This window comes from Giraffa tippelskirchi, chromosome 8 (genome assembly GCF_054371585.1).
Source record: "Giraffa tippelskirchi isolate mGirTip1 chromosome 8, T2T-mGirTip1v1.2.pri, whole genome shotgun sequence".
NCBI lineage: Eukaryota > Metazoa > Chordata > Mammalia > Artiodactyla > Giraffidae > Giraffa > Giraffa tippelskirchi.
The window spans coordinates 34,477,080-34,498,088 of NC_137282.1; positions in this window are offsets into that span (position 1 = coordinate 34,477,080).

The following is a 21,009-nucleotide window of genomic DNA, read 5'->3' on the forward strand; positions in this document are numbered from 1 at the left end:
TTTAATATAAAACGTAAAGAAGTTAAGTATATTTTTGTCAAGTATCCTATCTTCAAACTTTCAGAAATTTCTCTCAATTAATCATTGCAATGATTATGTTTTCTACACGTTAACTTCTTGAAGTGGAACAGACAACTTCTTTTATCTGGTCCACCAACCCTCATCTCCAAACTCTGAATATTTTTCCACAGTCACATCCTGAACTAATCCAGTTTTGTTGAACTCAGAGAGGCAGGAAAGGGAAACGTCTAACATGAACTGGGAGATGATCAACTGTAGCAGCAGCGGCCTAGCGCGGTCCTAGACGCAGCTGTCCTCCTCCCCCTGTGGCTTCCCGTTAATACTGTACTGGACTCAGCGAGAATCACACTTGATGCTAACAGGTTAACAGTCTCCCACTGAGAAAAAGCATCTATTCAGCTGTCAGGTCCCTAACAGCAGGCTGCAAGTTAAGTTATTGCCATTTTCCCTAACATCCTCTTTCTTCCCACTAAGCCACAAAGGGGCAGTTGATGACACTGAAAGAGAATGTTTTCTTTATAGTGAAAACCCATCACCTGAGAAGTCTCAGGTCGAGTCCAACTATCATAATGGCATCCAAAATACTCTACAGACACAGTTCTGCACATGAGGCTTTCTGAGCTGAACTTTGCGTGGCAATGTAAATACTTTAAGATATAGGAAGAGATGCATTTTAACGTGCTGAATCCTACTTATAATGGGAACTTCTTCCTGTGTGTGCAAACTGAAATACATAATCATCATCTGAGGGTTGGGAAGAGTTGGGAAACAAAATCGAACACACAAGCTAACTGACAGAAACTTCCTTGGGTGAACAATAATTGTGATGACATATTCCCAGATGGCGCTAGTGGTACAGAATCCATCTGCCAATGCAGGAGACATGGGTTTGACTACTGGGTCGGGAGGATGCCCTGGAGTAGGAAATGGCAACCTGCTCCCATATTCTTGCCTGGAAAATCCCAAGGACAGAGGAGACTGGCAGGCTACAGTCCATGGGGCTATAGTCCTGGCAGGCCACAGTCCAAAGAGTAAAGACGTGACTGAGTGACTGAACACACACACACACACACACACACACACACACGAAGCTATCTTATACCATTTATAAAGTATCACAACTTTGTCACATATTCTCATTTCATGACATTCACCATTTTATTACCATAATCCAACTTTGACAGTTGAGACCCCTAATTCTTAAAAACAAATAATTATAGCAAAGCTAGGAGTCAAATTCCAACCTTCTGACTCAAGTCCATTGCCTTTTTCTTTATATGACCTTCTCCACAACCTCTCACCCCTTTGCTCTTCTACTGTAAATACTTTTAAACTATGAGAATTCTTTAAGCTGAATCTGTATTTTGTTTTCACTCCTGAGGTGAAGCAATGTGTATCAGAAAGCAGAAACTACTCACAAAACGAGGGCATCGTAGCTAGTCATATTAGATTCTGGTCCCTGCACTGCATCCAGGTTGTTAAGACCATTTCTGTGTTTTCTTTTTCCTCTATTTTTTTTTTTTTTTACTGTATCTAGGACTGTGGGTAAAATTTTACTCTGAAGCAAGAAGCAACGTTAGCACTGTGCTGAGTAAACAATCTGTTTGATGTAATACCATCATAAATACATTTAAATTAAATTACCGAAACTGCCTTAATCTTTCCATTTTAATCCCCAGACTATCTTTATGGAAAACACTTCAAGTGCAACAATGGTAATAACAAGCATAATATGAGCAATGTTGAAAATCCTTACTCAGTAATGAAAGTTTACATGACTTCTGTCTACTAAAAAATAGTATAAAGTGAGTATTTCCCATTTCTGGAAATGAAAACTGTCCTTTGTTATCACTGGCTTCAAAGCTGAAATGGAGAATTATAATGACTTTTTTTTTTTTTTAAAGAATTGGTAATGTTTACCAGTCTCCTCCTTTCTATAAAATGAGGTAACTTTGCTTCTGTTAATGTTATGGAAACTGTCCTTTTTTTACATTAAAAGGGGCTTCATAGGATATATTGCTTTATATAGTTTTTCAATAACCAAAATTACATTACCTAGCATTTAAAAATTCAATCAGAAACTGAGAACTGATATTGTTAATGATAACCCTAAAGCATCACAAATCTGTATACCAAGTAAGTCATTTTAAAAAGCTAAATAAAAGCTAAAATTGATCAGTGATGCACAGTCACACGGAATAGCAAAATAAAGACTTCCAAAAATCTACTCTTCCATAAGAGCAATGATAACACCAGAAACTTTTTCAAAACTGATGTAACCACAGCTCTGAAAATTAACCAAAATCTTTCAATACTCTAGCAATATTTATCCAGGAAGGCAATGGCTGAACAATAAACACTAAGACATTTTAATTTCCCCCCTTCCAATATACTGGCTCAATGGTAGCCTTGAAAATCAACAACCTAGCAACCATAGTACTCATGAAAACCAGCAACCTACTAGCCACTGGAAGGGGTGGGGAAGACCAGGATGGGAGCTACCCAAAAGGCTCATCTCCACAGCATTATGATCGTCTGACAGTTCCTGGACCCATTCACACACACATAGGGCTTGTCTTTATTTGACCTGACTTAAAGCTTGCTTACTGAAAACAGCTTTTTCCTAAGGAAGTTTGTCAAAAACAATCAGCAGCAAATATCTGAAATACTGAACAAAGAGGAATAATGAGCAGATACTCAGAGATCCATGGAGACACAGTTAAGTGTACTAAAACACACATAATAGAAATACCAGAAGTAAAGGAGATAAAAGTGGGCACAAATAATATTTAAATAAATGCTAGTTACACACTTTCTATATTTGAAAAAAAGCATTAATCTAACCTATCCAGAATATGCAATCTCCAAGTAGGATAAATTGAGATCAATTCAGTGCAGTTCAGTCTCTCAGTGATGTCCACCTCTTTGCGAACCCATGGACTGCATCATGCCAGGCTTCCCTGTCCATCACCAACACCCAGAGCCTGCTCAAACTCATGTCTATTGAGTCGGTGATGCCATTCAACGACCTCATCCCCTGAAGTCCCTTTCTTCTCTCGGCTTCAATCTTTCCCAGCATCAGGGACCTTTCCAATGAGTCAATTCTTCACATCAGGTGGCCAAAGTATTGGAGTTTCAGCTTCAGCATAAGTCCTTCCAATGAATATTCAGGACTGATTTTCTTTAGGATGGGCTGGTTGGATCTCTTTGCAGTCCAAGGGACTCCCAAGAGTCTTCTCAAACACCAGAGTTCAAAACTATCAATTCTTCAGTGCTAAACTTTCTTTATGGTCCAATTCTCACATCCATACATGACTACTGGAAAAACCATAGCTTTGACTATACAGATCTTTGTCAATAAAGTAATGTCTCTGCTTTTTAATATGCTGTCCTGGTTTATCATACCTTTTTTTCCAAGGAGAAAGCATCTTTTAATTTCATGGCTACAGTAACCATCTGCCGTGATTTTAGAGCCCCCCAAAATAACGTCTCTTACTGTCCTTTGTTTCCCCATCTATTTGCTGTGAAGTGATGGGACTGGATGCCATGATCTTAGTTTTCTGAATGTTGAGCTTTAAGCCAACTTTTCCACTCTCCTCTTTCACTTTCATCAAGAGGCTCTTTAGTTCTTCTTTGTTTTCTGCCATAAGGGCGGTGTCATCTGCATATCTGAGGTTATTGATATTTCTCCCTGCAATCTTGATTCCAGCTTGTGCTTCATCCAGCCCGGCATTTTGTATGGTGTATTCTGTATATAAGTTAAATAAGCAGGGTGACAATATATAGCCTTGACGGACTCCTTTCCTGATTTGGAACCAGTCTGTTGTTCCATGTCCAGTTCTAACTGTTGTTTCCTGACCTGCATACAGGTTTCTCAGGAGGCAGGTCAGGTGGTCTGGTATTCCCATCTCTTTCAGAATTTTCCAGTTTGTTGTGATCCATACAGTCAAAGGCTTTGGCATAGTCAATAAAGCAGAAGTAGATGTTTTTCTGGAACTCTCTGGCTTGTTTGATGCTCCAACAGATGTTGTCAATTTGACTTCTGGTTCCTCTGTCTTTTCTGAATCCAGCTTGGACATCTGGAAGTTCACAGTTCACATACTGTTGAAGCCTGACTTAGAGAATTTTGAGCATTACTTTGCTAGTGTGTGAGATGAGTGCAATTGTGCAGTAGTTTGAACCTTTTTTGGCATTGCCTTTCTTTGGGATTGGAATGAAAACTGACCTTTTTCAGTTTTCATATCTCATATAGATATATTTATATCTATATTTATAATTGATATATAAACATGTATATTTGTATATGTATGTTTCCTATCAGATTTAAGATATAGCTACATAAAGCAGTAATCATTAAACTGTAGCTATTGATAGCTATGTAATATACAAAGATGTAACTTTTATAAAAATGGCATGGAATAGTGTATATTAGAAAATATCAATTTAACACAAAAGAACACAGTAATGGAGGAATGCAGGCTACAGTCCATTGGGTCGCAGAGTTGGACACAACTAAGCAACTAACATAGCACAATAATGGAGGAACACAGGGACAAAAAAGATAGAGCATACATGCATGTTAAGTGCTTCAGGAGCGTCTGACTCTTTGCAACCCTATGGACTATAGCCCACCAGACTCCTCTGTCCATGGGATGCTCCAGGCAAGAATAATGGAGTCAGTTGCCATGCCTTCCTCCAGGGGATTGTCGCAAGATATAGCATGTATCTTTGTATGCTATATAAGATATAGCATATAAATAGCAAAATGGAAGGTATAATTGCTATTTTATTGGTAATTACATTAAACTTAAGTGAATTAAACACTAGTAAAAATACAGAGATTTGTATAATGTATTTTTAAAATGATCAAACTCTACACTGTTCACAACAGATACAATTTAGACCAAGGCACAAACAGGTTGAAAACAAAAGAGAAGACGTGCCATACAAAGTCCACAGGGTCACAAAGAGCCAGACATGACTGAGGGACTGCATGCAGCACAGAGCACCATGCAAACTAATATAATAAAATAAATTTTATTTTTTTTTATTTTTTTAATAAATTTATTTGTTTTAGTTGGGGGCTAATTACTTTACAATATTATAGTGGTTTTTGCCATACATTGACACGAATCAGCCATGGGTTTACATGTGTTCCCCATTCTGAACCCCCTCCCACCTCCCTCCCCATCCCATCCCTCTGGGTCATCCCATTGCCCCAGCCCTGAGCATTTGTCTCATGCACTCAACATGGAATGGTGTTCTGTTTCACATATGATAATATACATGTTTCAATGCTATTGTCCCAGAACGTCCCACCCTCACCTTCTCCCTCAGAGTCCTTAAGACTGTTCTTTGCATCTGTGTCTCTTATTCTGTCTCACATATAGGGTTATCATTACCATCTTTCAAATTCCATATATATGCATTAGTATACTGTATTGGTGTTTTTCTTTCTGGCTTACTTCACTCTGTATAATGGGCTCCAGTTTCATCCATCTCAATAGAACCGATTCAAATGGTTTTTTTTTTAATGGCTGAGTAATATTCCATTGTGTATATGTACCACAGCTTCCTTATCCATTCGTCTGCTGATGGACATCTAGGTTGCTTCCATGTCCTGGCTGTTGTAGACAGTGAAAATTAAATTGTTGGACTTCCCTGGTAGCTCAGCAGCAAAGACTCTGCCTGCCATTGCAGGAGACACAGGTTTGATCCCTGATCTGGGAGGATCCACAGGCTGTGGAGCAACTCAGCCCTTGTACCACAACTGTTGAGACTGTGCTCTAGAGCCCAAGAGCCATTACTACTGAGCCCACACGCTGCAACTACTGAAGCCCGTGAGCCCTAGAGCCAATGATCCACAAAAGAGAAGAAGCCACTGCAATAAGAAGCCTGCACACCACAGATAAAGAGCCATGATGAGCCCCCACTCGTTGCAACTGGAGAAAATCCCATGCAGCAATGAAGAACCAACACAGCCACAAACAAATTATTTTTAAAAATTTAAATTGTCACTAGAGGCAAAGAAGGATATGAGAAAGAAATAGAATGTATGGATACACCAATTCAAGAGTATATGGATACATATACAAATACAACAATAGTACATTATCACTAAAGAACAACTACACAGAAGGTCAACAAGCATCTAGAAAACTTGAGCAATACTGTAAATCAAGTAGGCCTAGGTCACAGTTATGGAATACTCACCCCAATAATGGTAACAAATACATTTCAAGCGCACAAAGAACATATCCTGCATAAGCCATATACTATGCCATAAAGCAAATCTGAATTAATTTACAAAAGAGTTAAAGTCATACAACATATGCTTCCTGACACAGTGAAACAAAATTAAAATTTAATAATGAAAGGAAAATTAGGACATTTACAAATACAGATGACCTTTGAACAATGTGAGGGTTGAGGTACTGACCCTCTGCAAAGTCAAAAATGCACATTAACCTTATAGTCATGCCTCTGTAATTGAGATTCCCTGTAGCCTAGGGTCTACATTTGAAGATTTAATCCACCTTGGATCATGAAATAATGTAGTATTTATTATTGAAAGAAACCCATGTATAATGGACCTGTGCAGTTCAAACTCATATTGTCCACAGGTCAATTGTACATAGAAATTAACACTCCTAGATAACTAATATGTCAACAAGGAAATCACAAGGGATATTGGAAAATACTTCAAAATGGAGGAAAATAAAAACAGCATACCAAAACTTATGAGATGCTGCTAAACATAATACTCAAAAGAAATACAGGCATTTATAGCTATTAATTTAAAAAGAAGAAAAGTCAAGAATCAATAACCTCATTTTCTACCTTAAAAATAGAACTTAGCAAACTAAATCTAAAACAAAAAAGAAAGAATAATAAAGATTAGAGAGGAAATAAATACTAGAAAAACAATGGAGAAAATCAACAAAACTTAAAAAATGGCTCTCTGTATATATCAATAAAATTTAAAAACCAAGGACTTCCCTGGTGGTCCAGTGGTTAAGAATCCACCTCCCAATTTAGGGGACATGGGTTCAAGCCCTGGTTGGGGAACTAAGATCCCACACGCTGCAGGGCAACTAAGCCTAGTCTACAACTACTGAGCCCACGTGCTCTGGAGCCCACATGCCACAGCAAAGATCCCCCATGCTGCAACTAAGACCTGATGCCGCCAAATAAATGTTTTTGTTTAATGGAAAACTTTTAGTTCGACACAGCAAGAAAAAAAGGTGACAAGAGACTAAAACCAGGACTTGAAGAGAGATCATTCTACCGATGTCACAACAATAAGGAGGATTACCAGGGAATATGATGACCAACTGCCTGCCAATAAATTAGACTGCCTAAGTGAAACAGACAAATTCCTGGAAAAGAAAAAAAAAACAAACAAAAACAGTGGAACTGACTCAAGAAGAAATAAAAGTCTGAATAGATTTGTATTAGATGGCTTTGCTGGTGAATTTAACCAAGTACTTAAAAGAAAAGCGATATCAATTCTCTACCAACTACTGAAAAATAATGGTAAAATGCTGAATGCTTTCCCCTTAAAATCACAAACAAAGATGCCCACCCATGTCACTTCTATTAAATATACTGGAGGTTTAAGGTAGAGTATTAGGGCACAAAAATAGGAGGTAGGGGAAAGGATTTATACTGAAAAACCAAAACACTCTTTTCACAGATGACATAACATACCCAAACAAATAAATCCAAAGGAAGTAAATCCAAAGGAATTTACACCAAAAAATTATTTGAGATAATATATGAGTTTATTAAGGCTGCAGGATACAAGATCAATAAACAAAAATTCATAGTCTTTCTATATCCTCACATGATGAATCAAATTTTTATTATGAGAAAGAATTCACCTATTAAAAATAGAATACTTAACAATTAATTTATTAAAGTAAGTATAAGTTATATACCCAAACTTACAAAATATGTTGAAAACAAAGAACACCTAAATAAAAGGAAAGACTTCCCATGTTAATGGATTGGAAACTACAACTTAATATTGTAAAGGTGGGAGTAACACCCCAAATCAACATACAGATTTGGTGTATTTCCTAACAAAATCCTATTGCTGTTGTTGTTGTTTTTTTCATTTTTGCACAAATTGTTAAGCACATCCTAAAATGTACAAGGGAATGAAAGAGACCCAGAAAAGCCAGAAACATCTTTAAAAGAACCAAGTTGGAGGACTCACAGTTCTCAGTTGAGAACTTTGTACCCTGTTGGAATAACCAAAATGGTGTAGTACTGGCTGCTGCTGCTGCTAAGTCACTTCAGTCATGTCTGACTGTGTGCGACCCCATAGACGGCAGCCCACCAGGCTCCACCTTCCCTGGGATTCTCCAAGCAAGAACACTGGAGTGGGTTGCCATTTCCTTCTCCAATGCATGAAAGTAAAAAGTGAAAGTGAAGTGCCCGACTCTTAGCGACCCCATGGACTGCAGTCTACCAGGCTCCTCAGTCCATGGGATTTTCCAGGCAAGAGTACTGGACAGATACATATATCAATGGAATAGAATTAAAACTCAAGGTATAAATCCTTACATTTATGATCAACTGAAATTTAACAAGGATGCCAAGAAAATTCAATAGGGAAAATAGTACTTTTCAACATACCAATACGATGCTGTGATAACTGGATGTCCACATGCAAAGATGGAAAATGAACCCCTAACTCATGCCATTTACAAAACTAACTCAAAATGAATCAAAAATCTATATACAACAGCTACAATTCTAAAAATCTTAGAAAATATTGGGATAAAATTCTGTGACTTTGGTTTAGGCAATAGTTTCTTGATATGACACTAAAATTCCAAAAAAGAAAAAACAGAATAATTTTGACTTAATAAAAAAAAAGTCTGTGCTTCAAAGGACCCCATCAAGAAAGTGAAATAACCAACAAGTGAGAGAAAATATTGGTGAATTATGTATCCGAGAAGGAGTTAGTATTGAGAATATATAAATAACAAAAAGATTAATAACCCAATTTTAACATGGGCAAAAAAAATATTGAGTAGATGTCTATACAAAGAAGATATACAAATGACCAATGAGCATGTGAAAAGATACTGAACATCATTGGTAATGAGAGAAACTCAAATCAAAACTGCAATGATGTATTATTATATTCTCACTAAGATGGCTTTGATCAACAAGAGAGCAACAATAAATTTTAGTGACAATGTGGAGAAATTGAAACCCTCATACATTGCGGGTAGAAATATAGAATGTAAAATGGAGCAGCCACTTGGAAAAACAATTTGGCAGTTCCTCAGGAAGTTAACATAGTTATCATACGACCTAACGATTTCATTCTTAGGGTGGAAAGAACTGAAAACATACAACCACATAAAAATTTGTGCAGGAATATTCATAGCAACATTATTCATAACAGCCAAAAAAGTTGATTAAAAAAATCCAAGTGTTTATCAGTTGTTAAATGGAGAAACAAAATGGCATCTACCTATCAATACATAATGGGATAATAGTCATAAAAGTGAGTGAAGTACTGATCCACGCTACGACAGGAACAGTGAAAACATGTTAAGTGAAAGAATTCAGGTGCAAAGCCCGCATTTCATATAATTTAAGGGTCCCAGATAGGCAAATTTATGATGACAGAAGGGCTCCCCTGGTGTCTCAGTGGTAAAGAATCATTCTACAATGCAGGAGATATGGGTTCAATCCCTGGGTCAGGAAGATCCCCTGGAGAAGGACATGGCAACTCACTCCAGCATTCTTGCCTGGGAAATCACATGAACAGAGGAGCCTGGTGGGCTACAGTCCATGGGGCCACCAAGAGTCAGACATGACTGAGTGACTAAACCACCAGCAATACCATGATGTCAGAAAGCAGATGAGCAGTTTCCAGAGCCTGGAAGGAGCATAAAACGGGTGGTGAGTGCTTATGAGTATGAGGTTACCTCTCAGGGTGATGAAAATAATCTGGAATCAGACAGCAGTGGTGATGGTTGGTTTAAATATACTGAAAACCTTGGAAATGTATATATATTTTATGGGGGTGAATTTATCACCAGCTCAATGGACATGAGTTTGAGCAAACTCTGGGAGACAGTGAAGGACAAGGAAGCCTGGTGTGCTGCGACCCATGGGATCACAGAGTCAGACACGACTGAACAACAACAGTATCTCGATAAAACAGCTTGCTCAGGGCAGCCCTCAGAGCTCAGTTGGTAAAGAATCTGCCTGCAATGCAGGAGACCCAGGTTTGATTCCTGGATCAGGAAGATCTGCTGGAGAAGGGATAGGCTACCCACTCCAGTATTCTTGGGCTTCCCTGGTAGCTCAGCTGGTAAAGAATCTGCCTGCAATGTGGGAGACCTGGGTTCGATCCCTGGGTTGGGAAGACCTGCTGGAGAAGGAAAAGGCCACCCACTCCAGTATTCTTGCCTGGAGAATACTCCAGTATTCTTGCCTGTATAGTCCATGGGATCTCAGAGAGTTGGAGTGCCTTCAACTTTCAGGCCAGCCTCTGTGTTAAGCTTATGTTAGCATGTTTTGAAATAGTTAATCCATAACTGAAGATGTAATAACCTGCTAACCAAACGCAAGGTAAGTGGTTATGAGGTATGGGTACTTCTGCATAGCAATATGTGCTTCAAGCCTAATAAAATGGATTGCTATCAGCCAGGACAACAGTATTCCCTTTAGCCAGATAATCCAGCACAGCTCTCTGCCCTCCTTTCTGATCCAGGTACCTTTATTTTATAATCATGGTAACAGAAAGATCTCCAGTCTCACTTGTTCTTCTAGGACACAGTCTGTCCTGGTGAACCTGGGTGTCTGTTAGTCACTTGGTCGTGTCTGACTCTTTGTGACCCCATGGACTGTAGCCCGCCAGGCCCCTCTGTCCATGGGATTCTACAGCCAAGAATACTGGAGTGGATTGCTATGTCCTTCTCCAGGGGATCTTCCTGACCCAGGGATCGAACCCAGATCTCCTGCATTGCAGGCAGATTCTTTACCATTGAGCTGTAGGGAAGTCCACGGGTAAACCTGAGAGTTACCTGATATTCAAGCGGGGAGTTCCATGTTCTCCGAACCCAAATGTGTGCCAAAGCACATCATCTATTCTGTGCCCGATCTAAACTCCAGACCCACATAAACTGTGAGCTCCATATAATGATGATTTTACCACTCCATTTTGAGATGACTAGTTAATTAGCAACAGCGGTGGGACCCTGTTGACTCACCTGCTCTCCTATCCCTTGACCCTGAGTTTGTGTTTGAAGACCCTGAATATCTTTCCTCCTCCTGTGTTGCCTGCAACCTGTGTTCCCCTTGCTTTACATCTTTAATTAGAGCTCTCCGCTTATCTGATTATTGGTCCTCTTTCTGCTGCTCCATTTAAGTACTTCTACAGCCCACAGCAGCAATGAATGAATTTAATGTTGTTCACTTCACGAATTTATCAAATTCAGTCGGATCTGTTCTGACCTTTACGCAGCCAATGGAAAATGAAACTCAACTCTTCAAACCATGTAGACAGTGATTAAACTCTGCATCTGTGACACTGAAGGAAAAATGTATATGGGTAACTCGATTTTAAAACCTAAGAGTAATAATCATCTCTAAATCTCTAGAAATAATTTTTCTAACATTTGACTTTCTAGGTACTTACTACTGACTGCAAAGACGTTGTTGGTGGTGTTGTTGTTTAGTCGTGTCTGACTCTTTTGTGATTACATGGACTGTAGCCCACCAGGCTTCTCTGTACATGGGGTTTCCCAGGCAAGAATACTGGAGTGAGTTTCCATTTCCTTCTCCAGAGAATCTTCTCGACTCAGGGACTGAATCCACGTCTCCTGCACTGCAGGCGGATCCTTTACTGCTGAGCCAACAGGGAAGCCCAATGCCAAAGACATATTTGTCCTTAATTTTTTAATAATTTTGAAAATAGCATTAGTCTAGGGGAAATTCATCTGCCTTTACAATAAAGGTATGGTTTCCTGTTATATATAAAAGGGACTTTAAGCAAAGCACAAAGATGAATCTAATTCACTGCATGTTTTATACTATTGTAGTTTTGAAAGTACAAGAAAATAGCTGTTTCTACACAAGACTTTGGGGGAAAAGTACATGTATTATATCTTTAAGCAAATGATCAGAAACATGATGGGCACATTCATATCTGTAGCATGATTTTCATCATTAAATTCAAGCAAAAAAGCAAAAACATATGAAATATTTATTTCTTAAAATTTTGAAGTGTCTTTTTTCTCCCAACCTGACACTCTGAGAAAAATGTTTTCTCCCAGTGTCAGAAACTCTTGTTTTGTTATAACTGTGTAGGTTCTTTGAACTTTTCATACTGTAGCTATGTTACATGAGAATTCACTTCAATATATTTACAGCCTCATAGCAAATCTGCAATACCCAACATTTTACAATGCCTTCTGCCAAAATGCTACAGACCTGAGACAGAAAACAAAGAAGCAAACAGATGAATAAAAGTATACACTTCAAATCTCCTTCATTGAAAACAGAAGGCTAGAAAACATTGGCTATTTTTTTCATAAATAGATATTTTTGATCAGATGAAGTGAGAACCTTTGTTGTTCATGACCCTATTATTATTTATATAGTCAAATAAGTTCCTGTTTTCAGAAACATGAAGCAAAAAATCAAAGCATCGTAACTTCCTGTGAAGATTTTGAAACAGCTGTATCTAAGTAAATATGCTACTACCTTCCAAGTGACTGAAGTTGAGTCTAGTCTTAACTTGGTACCAACGTTTTAAATCCTGGACAGGTTGTTTGAAAGGTGAAGTGAGAATAAAGCTTAAGTCTATGAAATACTGCTCAGTCTTTAAAATGGAACAAATACTCACTACAAGTTCATTAATTTATAATTGCTATCATTAAACACAAAATGAGTAAATTGCTAGTTACTAAAATATTTACAAAATATAGGATACATGGTCTTAAAGCTTGCAATCTATTATCCTCATTTAAGGAAGCCTTTGTCAAACCCAAAGTTTATCTATTTGCATTTAATATCATTAGAAATAGCAGAGTTGCTTGATAAAATTAATGTAGATAATCTGTTATTTTTATCACTTGCTCAGAAAAATATCTTTGTTCTTGATTCCAAGCAAAATCTCACTTATCTTTATAACTTGTATTTAATGTTTTATATTTTTACCTAGATACCTTTTCTTACTTTGAGTCAGCGTTTAGATTTATTATATCTTCCCCAAATTGATATCCTCAAGATGACATTTTTCTCTCTTTATTTGGACTCTTTCTCTATCTCTTGCCACATGTAAGTTAATCTACCAGAAAGATTTGTTGATGTTCCTTGACAGATGATAAGGAAGCTGTGGTACATATACATAATGGAATATTACTCCAGCATAAAAAGAAACACATTTGAGTCAGTTCTGATGAGGTAGATGAGCCTAGAGCCTAGAGTGAAGTGAAGTTAGAAAGAGAAAGACAAACATCGGTTATATATATATATGCAATCTAGAATGATGGTACTGATGGTCCTGTTTGCAGGCAGCAATGGAGATGCAGACACAAAGGACAGATTTGTGGACACAGTGGGGGATGGGAAGGTTAGGACATATTAAGACAGTAGCATGGAAACATATATATTACCATATGTAAAATAGAGAGCTAGTGGGAATTTGCTGTTATGATGCAGGGAGCTCAAACCCAAGCCAGTGTTCTGTGACAATCTAGAGAGGTGGGATGGGGTGGGAGGTGGGAGGGAGGTTCATGAAGGAGGAGAAATATATGTACCTATGCTGCTTCATAATGACGTGTGGCAGAGACCAACACAATATTGTAAAGCAATTACCCTCCAATTAAAAATAATTTTTTAAAAAAAGATTGGTCTTTTTCTCTTTCAGAGAATGTGTCTGGTTGTCAAGGATAATCAGATACATGTTTGTTTTCTCCATTCAATATTTTTAAGTAGTTCACAACTCAGTAGTGGCCACAGGACTGGAAAAGGTCAGTTTTCATTCCAATCCCAAAGAAAACCAATGCCAAAGAATGTTCAAACCAGTACACAACTGCACTCATCTCACACGTTAGCACAGTAATGCTCAAAATTCTCCAGACTAGGCTTCAACAGTATGTGAAACAAGAAATTCCAGATGTTCAAGCTGGATTTAGAAAAGGCAGAGGAACCAGACATCAAATTGCCAGTATCCAGTAGATCTTAGAAAAAGCAAGCGAATTCCAGAAAAAAACATTTACTTCCACTTCATGGACCATGCTAAAGCCTTTGACTGTGTGGATCACAACAAACTGTGGAAAATTCTGAAAAAGATGGGAATAGCAGACCACCTTACCTGCCTCCTGAAAAAACCTCTATGCAGGTCAAAAAACATAAGTTAGAACTGGTCACAAAACAATGGACTGGTTTCAAATTAGAAAAGGATTACATCAAAGCTGTATATTGTCATCCTGCTTATTTAACTTATATGCAGAGTACATCATGTGAAATGTCAGGCTGGATGAAGCACAAGCTGGAATCAAGATTGTCGGGAGAAATATCAATAACCTCAGATATGCAAATGGCACCACCCTAATGGCAGAAAGTGAAGAAGAACTAAAGAGCCTCTTGATGAAAGTGAAAGAGGAGAGTGAAAAAGCTGGCTTAAAACAACATTCAAAAAACAAAGATCATGGCATCCAGTCCCCTCCCTTCATGGCAAACAGACGGGGAAACAATGGAAATAGTGACCGACTATTTTCTTGGGCTCCAAAATCACTGCAGATGGTGACTGCAGCCATGAAATTAAAAGACATTTGTTCCTTGGAAGGAAAGTTATGACCAAATTAGACAGCATATTAAAAATCAGACATTACTTTGCTAACAAAGGTCTATATAATCAAAGCTATGATTTTTCTAGTAGTCGTGTATGGATGTGAGAGTTGGACCATATTGAATGCTGAGCACTGAAGAACTGATGCTTTTAAACTATGGTGTTGGAGAAGACTCTTGAGAGTTCCTTGGACTGTAAGGAGATTAAACCAGTCAATCCTAAAGGAAATCAATCCTGAATATGCTGAAGCTCCAATACTTTGGCCACCTGATGTGAAGAGCCGATTCATTGGAAAAGACCTTGGTGCTGGGAAAGATTGAAGGCGGGAGGAGAAGGGGATGGCAGAGGATGAGCTGGTTGGATGGCATCACTGACTCAACAGACATGAGTTTGAGCAAACTCCGGGAGATGATAAAGTACAGGATAACCCTACTGTACTGCAGTCCATGGGTGGCAAAAATTCGGACATGACTGAGCTGCTAAACAACAAATTCCTTTTTCTCAAGTAGCATTTTCAGAAGTTCATCCCTACCATTATATTCTTTCCTCAGCTGTTTTAAATTTTTGTAGAAGAATACGTTTGCTATCACAGAACTTGGTAGCATCAGTTCAACTTTTTTCAAGAATAATTTCTTTGGGTCTTTTTCAGAAAAGAAAAAAATGTTACTGTTTATAGTATGCACTAACTTGACATTTCCAAAATGGTGAAGTTTCTTTATTGTTTTCCTGTGGAATCATCTGCACTACAACTAAGTTTTCAAGTGCATTCTATTGCGTTCCAGTGGAATTAGCTAGTTCCATTTTCCATATTTTATCACCTTTGAAATCTTCAAACAATTTGGCAAGTTTTTCTCTAAAGTACAATTGAGATCCCATTTGTAAAGTATTGTAATTTGGCATTCTATAGCTTGGTCATGTTCTTTAAAAACTTAAACTAAAAACTTAGATTCTTAATTTTGGCAGAGGGTGAGATGACATCAGAGAGTAGCAGTAAAACATATGCACTACCATATGTAAATAGACAGCCAATGGGAATTTTCTTTATGATGCAGGGAACCCAAAACTAGTGCTATGTAACAACAATGAGGTGGGCAGGTGGTTTAAGAGGGAGAGGACATATGTATACCTTTGGCTGATTTATGTTGATGTATGCCAGAAACCATCACAATATTGCAAACTAATCATCCTCCAATTAAAAATATTTTTTTTAAAAGATGCAATTTAAGTGACTTATCTCTAGATGATTTATGAAGCATTTCTAATTACTCCTAAATTTTTCTCCCTCAAAACTCATTTGCACCAACAAGGTAAACCCAGTGTTAGTATCACGGTCCTCAGTAACAGTCCAGTCCAACCACACGACTTCTTAAAATTCCAAATACAACTTCATCTAGGTAGAAAGCCATCTGAAATGCTCTTATCTCTAGGATCAAAGCAAGAAACACTTTTGATAAGAGTTATGTTTTTAAAAATGAACTCCATAGTAGACAGACTAAAAGATTTTCAGAGACAATATCTCCTGGATACTTAGGACAAGGTACCGAGCAGAGTGCTATGGGAGATGCCAGCTGCCACCACAGACCATCTTCCAGGTCTTTCTCCGGGAAGCTTAGCAGGAGGATAAACATGCTCTGATCATTTTCTCAAGCAAGAACATAGTTGACTTTTTCCAGCAACCATGGGCATATTTTCAAAAATAAATCAAATAACAATGTGTTCCCATAAAAAAGAAAATCAGAAGATTGCCAGTTTAAGAAAAGAATCTGCATTTGACTATTTTACAGTTTACTAGATTTGTCATTCTCAGTCTGAACTTTTCAGTGGAAAGTAATGCCTGGACTCTATGTAACAGATGCAACATCATCTCTCGAGCTGCCGTATTTTTAAACCATCTCATCGTTATGTATTCTGAGGTTTCTAGTTTTGTCTTCAGCATCTCTGCAATTTTCTCTTGGCTTTGAGTCTACTTCTACAATTCTGTTGTGAACACTTACATGTGAATTACTCTTGCCTTCAGGTGACACACTGCACAGACTCTCTCTGCAGAACACGACAGCTGACATCCACGGCGCATTGCAAGGTTACAGCCCCCAATCCCTTTCCGGAACAGGCCTGCGTGTCATCCCCCAGTCGGCTGTGTGCTTACCTAGACTTGGTTGTGGTCTCACCATACAACTTTGCTTATGACAGGTGAAACTGGTTTTGAATTTATGTGATTCACCCAGGTATTTCTTAATCAAATGTGTGTTCTGTTGAAAAACTAAGCTGAACTCATTTAAAAGACCATATATACATGAAGACCACCCATCAGACCTCCTAAATAAAGCAAACATTGAAAGAATTGAAAGGACAAGTGCCTATACAATACCAATAGGGGAATTCAATATTCCACTTTCAATAATGGCTATGCAACCAAACAGAAAATCAACAAGGAAATGCAGGATTTGAATAATATTATAGTTCATCAGAGTCAATAGACACATTCAGAACATTCTACCCAACAATAGCCAAACGCACATCTTTGTCAAGTGCACATGGAACATACTAAAGAGCAGGACTCCTGTGCCATGAAAGAAGTCTCAATAACTGTAAAAGTATAAATCATAAAATTATTAGAAAAAAATCATTTCTAATCACAGTGGAATGACATTGGAAATCAGCAGCACAACTTTGTGGAAATTAAACAACACACTCTAAATAGATCAAAGAAGAATTTACAGGGAAAGAAACCCAAAGGTAGCCGAAGGAAGGAAATAATAAAGATTAAAGCAGAGATAACAAGAGACTAGAAAGTCAACAAGGAGAAACAATGAAGGTAAGATTTGATTCTTCAATCAATAAAACTGACAAGCTTTCAGCCAGATTGACCAACCACAACAACAAAATAGTTTCAAACAGACATTGAAATTTAAAAAAAGACTACCAAAGATTTTACAAAATGAAAAAGGACGATAAGAGAATCCCTTGATCAATTGTACATCAAACAATTGAAAGCACATCAAACAATCAAAAAATATCCCTACTCATTAGCAAGATACAAATAAAAACCATCACCGAGATACCCTACCAACATTAGTATGACTGTTACTGAAAATAAAAGCAAAAAACAAAAAATAAGTAACAATGGTTGGCTAGAGAGCAGAGAAAACTGAAGCCATGAACATAAACTGTGCAAATGCTGTGGAAAATAGTATGGTAGTTCCACAAACAACTGATGAAAACAGAATTATTTTATCCAGGAAGTCCACTTCTGGGTCTACACCAAAAGAAAACAGGAAGTCAAACAGATTTCTGTACAGCCATGTTCATAGCAGAATTATTCACAATAGCCAAAAGATAGAAGCAAACCAAGTGTCCATGGTCAGAACAATGTGGTACACACATACAATGGAATATTATCCAGCCTTTAAAAGGAAATTCCAATACGCACTACAGCAGGTACCTGAAAGACCTTGTGCTAAGTGAAATAAGTCAATCACAACAGAATATTTTATGATTCTACCCATACTGCATATCTGAAGTATTCCACTTGACAGAGACAGACAGGAGAATGGTGGCTGCCAGGGGCTAGAAGGAGAGAGGAGGAGGAAGTTCTTGTTTAGTGCGGAAAGAAGAAAAAGTTCTGGAGATGGATGTTAGTGATGGCTGTACAACAATATCAATGCAATTGAATAGCACTGAACTCGACACTTAATGATTATAATGGTAAATTTTATGTTATGTATACTTATCACAATAGAACAAAAAAGGAAAAAAGCATTTATGCATACATATATAGAATGCACTGTTTTCTTTTCATTTCTTTAGCATTTGCTTTTATTAAGCCCATATTCTTACAAAATTAATATTATATAAAAATACAAAAAAAGGCATGTTGGAATTAGAGACACCTCCAGGAAAATCTTAATATTGCTGATTACTTGTTCACCAGCTCTGAGGCATTTTCATTATCATAATAAATTATATCATTATATAATTATCTATAATTCTATCACACAACTATAATTCTACCTAAATGAACACTTTCTAAGCAAGTAAAATACTCCAGGGGCTGTGCATAAGAAAAAGATATTTTACTTTACTGGCTTTGTCCCTTTTTAATTTTGGGAGGACTGTTTGCCTTCTTTATCTTCTGATGCTGAAAAAACTTCCTCTTAAAGAGTAAGCTTTCTCTAAACTTTTCCTCTCCTGTACCTACTTTATGAAACTGAGAAGTTTTTGCAAATATCATAATACCCTATTAAAAAAAAATCAGGAGAGGAGCCATCATACTAATTCTTATCTCATTTATTTAAAAAAATCCCCAAGGTATTTATATTTATGGGACTCAAAACAGACATCCTGTTAAACTGTTTGAGATTACATAAGGAGAGAAACACAAAAGCTTGAAGGCGAATCGTTAGAGAACTTCAAAACATGTATAATGTATTTTGATGAGGAGAATCAAAGGATCCCAGACTTAATCACATGCAGGACTTTAAAGTCTAATTATAGCAGTCCATCATCTGGAGCCAAAGGCCAGAAAACTAATTCTTACTCATAAATGCAACTGAATTGAAGCTCATTTTGCGCAAGTGTCATCTGAGCTTCATGGAGCCATGGTTTTTTCAGCCCTTCCCCGATTTTCTTTGTTGGCAAAATTCTACTGGAATATAAAACAAATTTCAGAGCTTGTCAATTAGAAATTCTCTAATGCATTTCCAGAAAGGGAAGAATTTCTGACCTAAAGCAATTTCAACCAGTAAAATTACACTCAATAACCAGATTAGGCTGGTTAAGTGAACATAGTACTGGTAAATGGAAAAATATTCAAAAATATTCATAGAGCATGGATGGATGGATAGACATAGATGGGTATTTTTCTCTAGAAATTAAAAAATTGGTTTTGTTATTATATATAGAAAACTAAAAGAAAAAATATAATATATGCACAAACAACATAGGAATTCAAAATTAATCTGAAAATTCACAAAAAAGAACAGCAACTATGTACAAGTTTCATGAATAAGAGAAAAAAATTATAAAATGAAATAATTATTTTTAGGTAAATAATCCAATTTTTAGGTCAGTGGTCTAAATGCTGAAAAATAGTCACCAAACATGAAAGCAGACTAAACAAGGAATTTCTCATTGTTTTTTAGTGAAGAATATACTAGGTTGACAATGTAAGGAAATAGCGTACAAACTGACATTGAACCTTTGGTTTGTTTAATTCATGGGCATTTCAATAAGCTGCTTCTGGTGCATTTTTTAAAACTAATATGTCTCATCTGCTTAAGCAATGCTTGACACATAATAGGCACCTAATACGCATTTGTTAGTAAGTTTGTGTCTGGATGTGGTCATGACAGCACTTCAGTTACAAAGAAAATGGGTGACTTTTTGCTCATTGGTAAACAGCACCCTTGTCAGTCTCTGAAAGCAGAAATCATTGTTCATTGGGCTCCACGTTACTCTCATACTGTAATAATCGACTACAACATCAACAATAAGATGTCTTTGTGGAAAGAGATGCTAGCATCTTCCTGTTCTAAAGTGTCTGAATTTCAGATTATCTTCCAACTAGTCCTAGAAATAAATTCAGCTATACAGTTCCCACTAGAACCTGGGAAGACCCAGAAGCCCCTGGGAAAGGGTGAATTTCTGAGAGCTCCTTTCAGAAATTGCTGACATTCTATATATTTACCTAAGTTACAGACTCTCAGAGCTGAGAAGGGTTTCTATCAGAAAAAGTTGTGATTATGCTTTCTGATAACGTTAATATTCCTTTCAGAAGATGCAATAAAAAAATAAACAATTGATCATCATTATCTTATTAGTGCTTAGATAATAACTGTAGGTGATAAATCTTTGGGGAGGGACACTCTTTTTCCAATGCCCTTTTGTGTGTTTGGCATTTTTTGTTTGTTTTTTACCTGGGAATTAATCATGCATTTTTTTTTTTTTTTTTACAAATATGCTACAAATAAGCCTAGCAACAAAGTTTTGCTGCAACTGAGTACAAGCCATGAAAGCAGTAAGGACACATTGAACTTAGCAGGTTATGGGACATGGTTTTTCTGGATTAATAACCACTTGTCGAGAACAAAAAGTGTGAAGAGTAGACCAGTGTAGCATGAAAACGATTCCAAAGCAAGGTTGCTTCCACGCCAGTACGT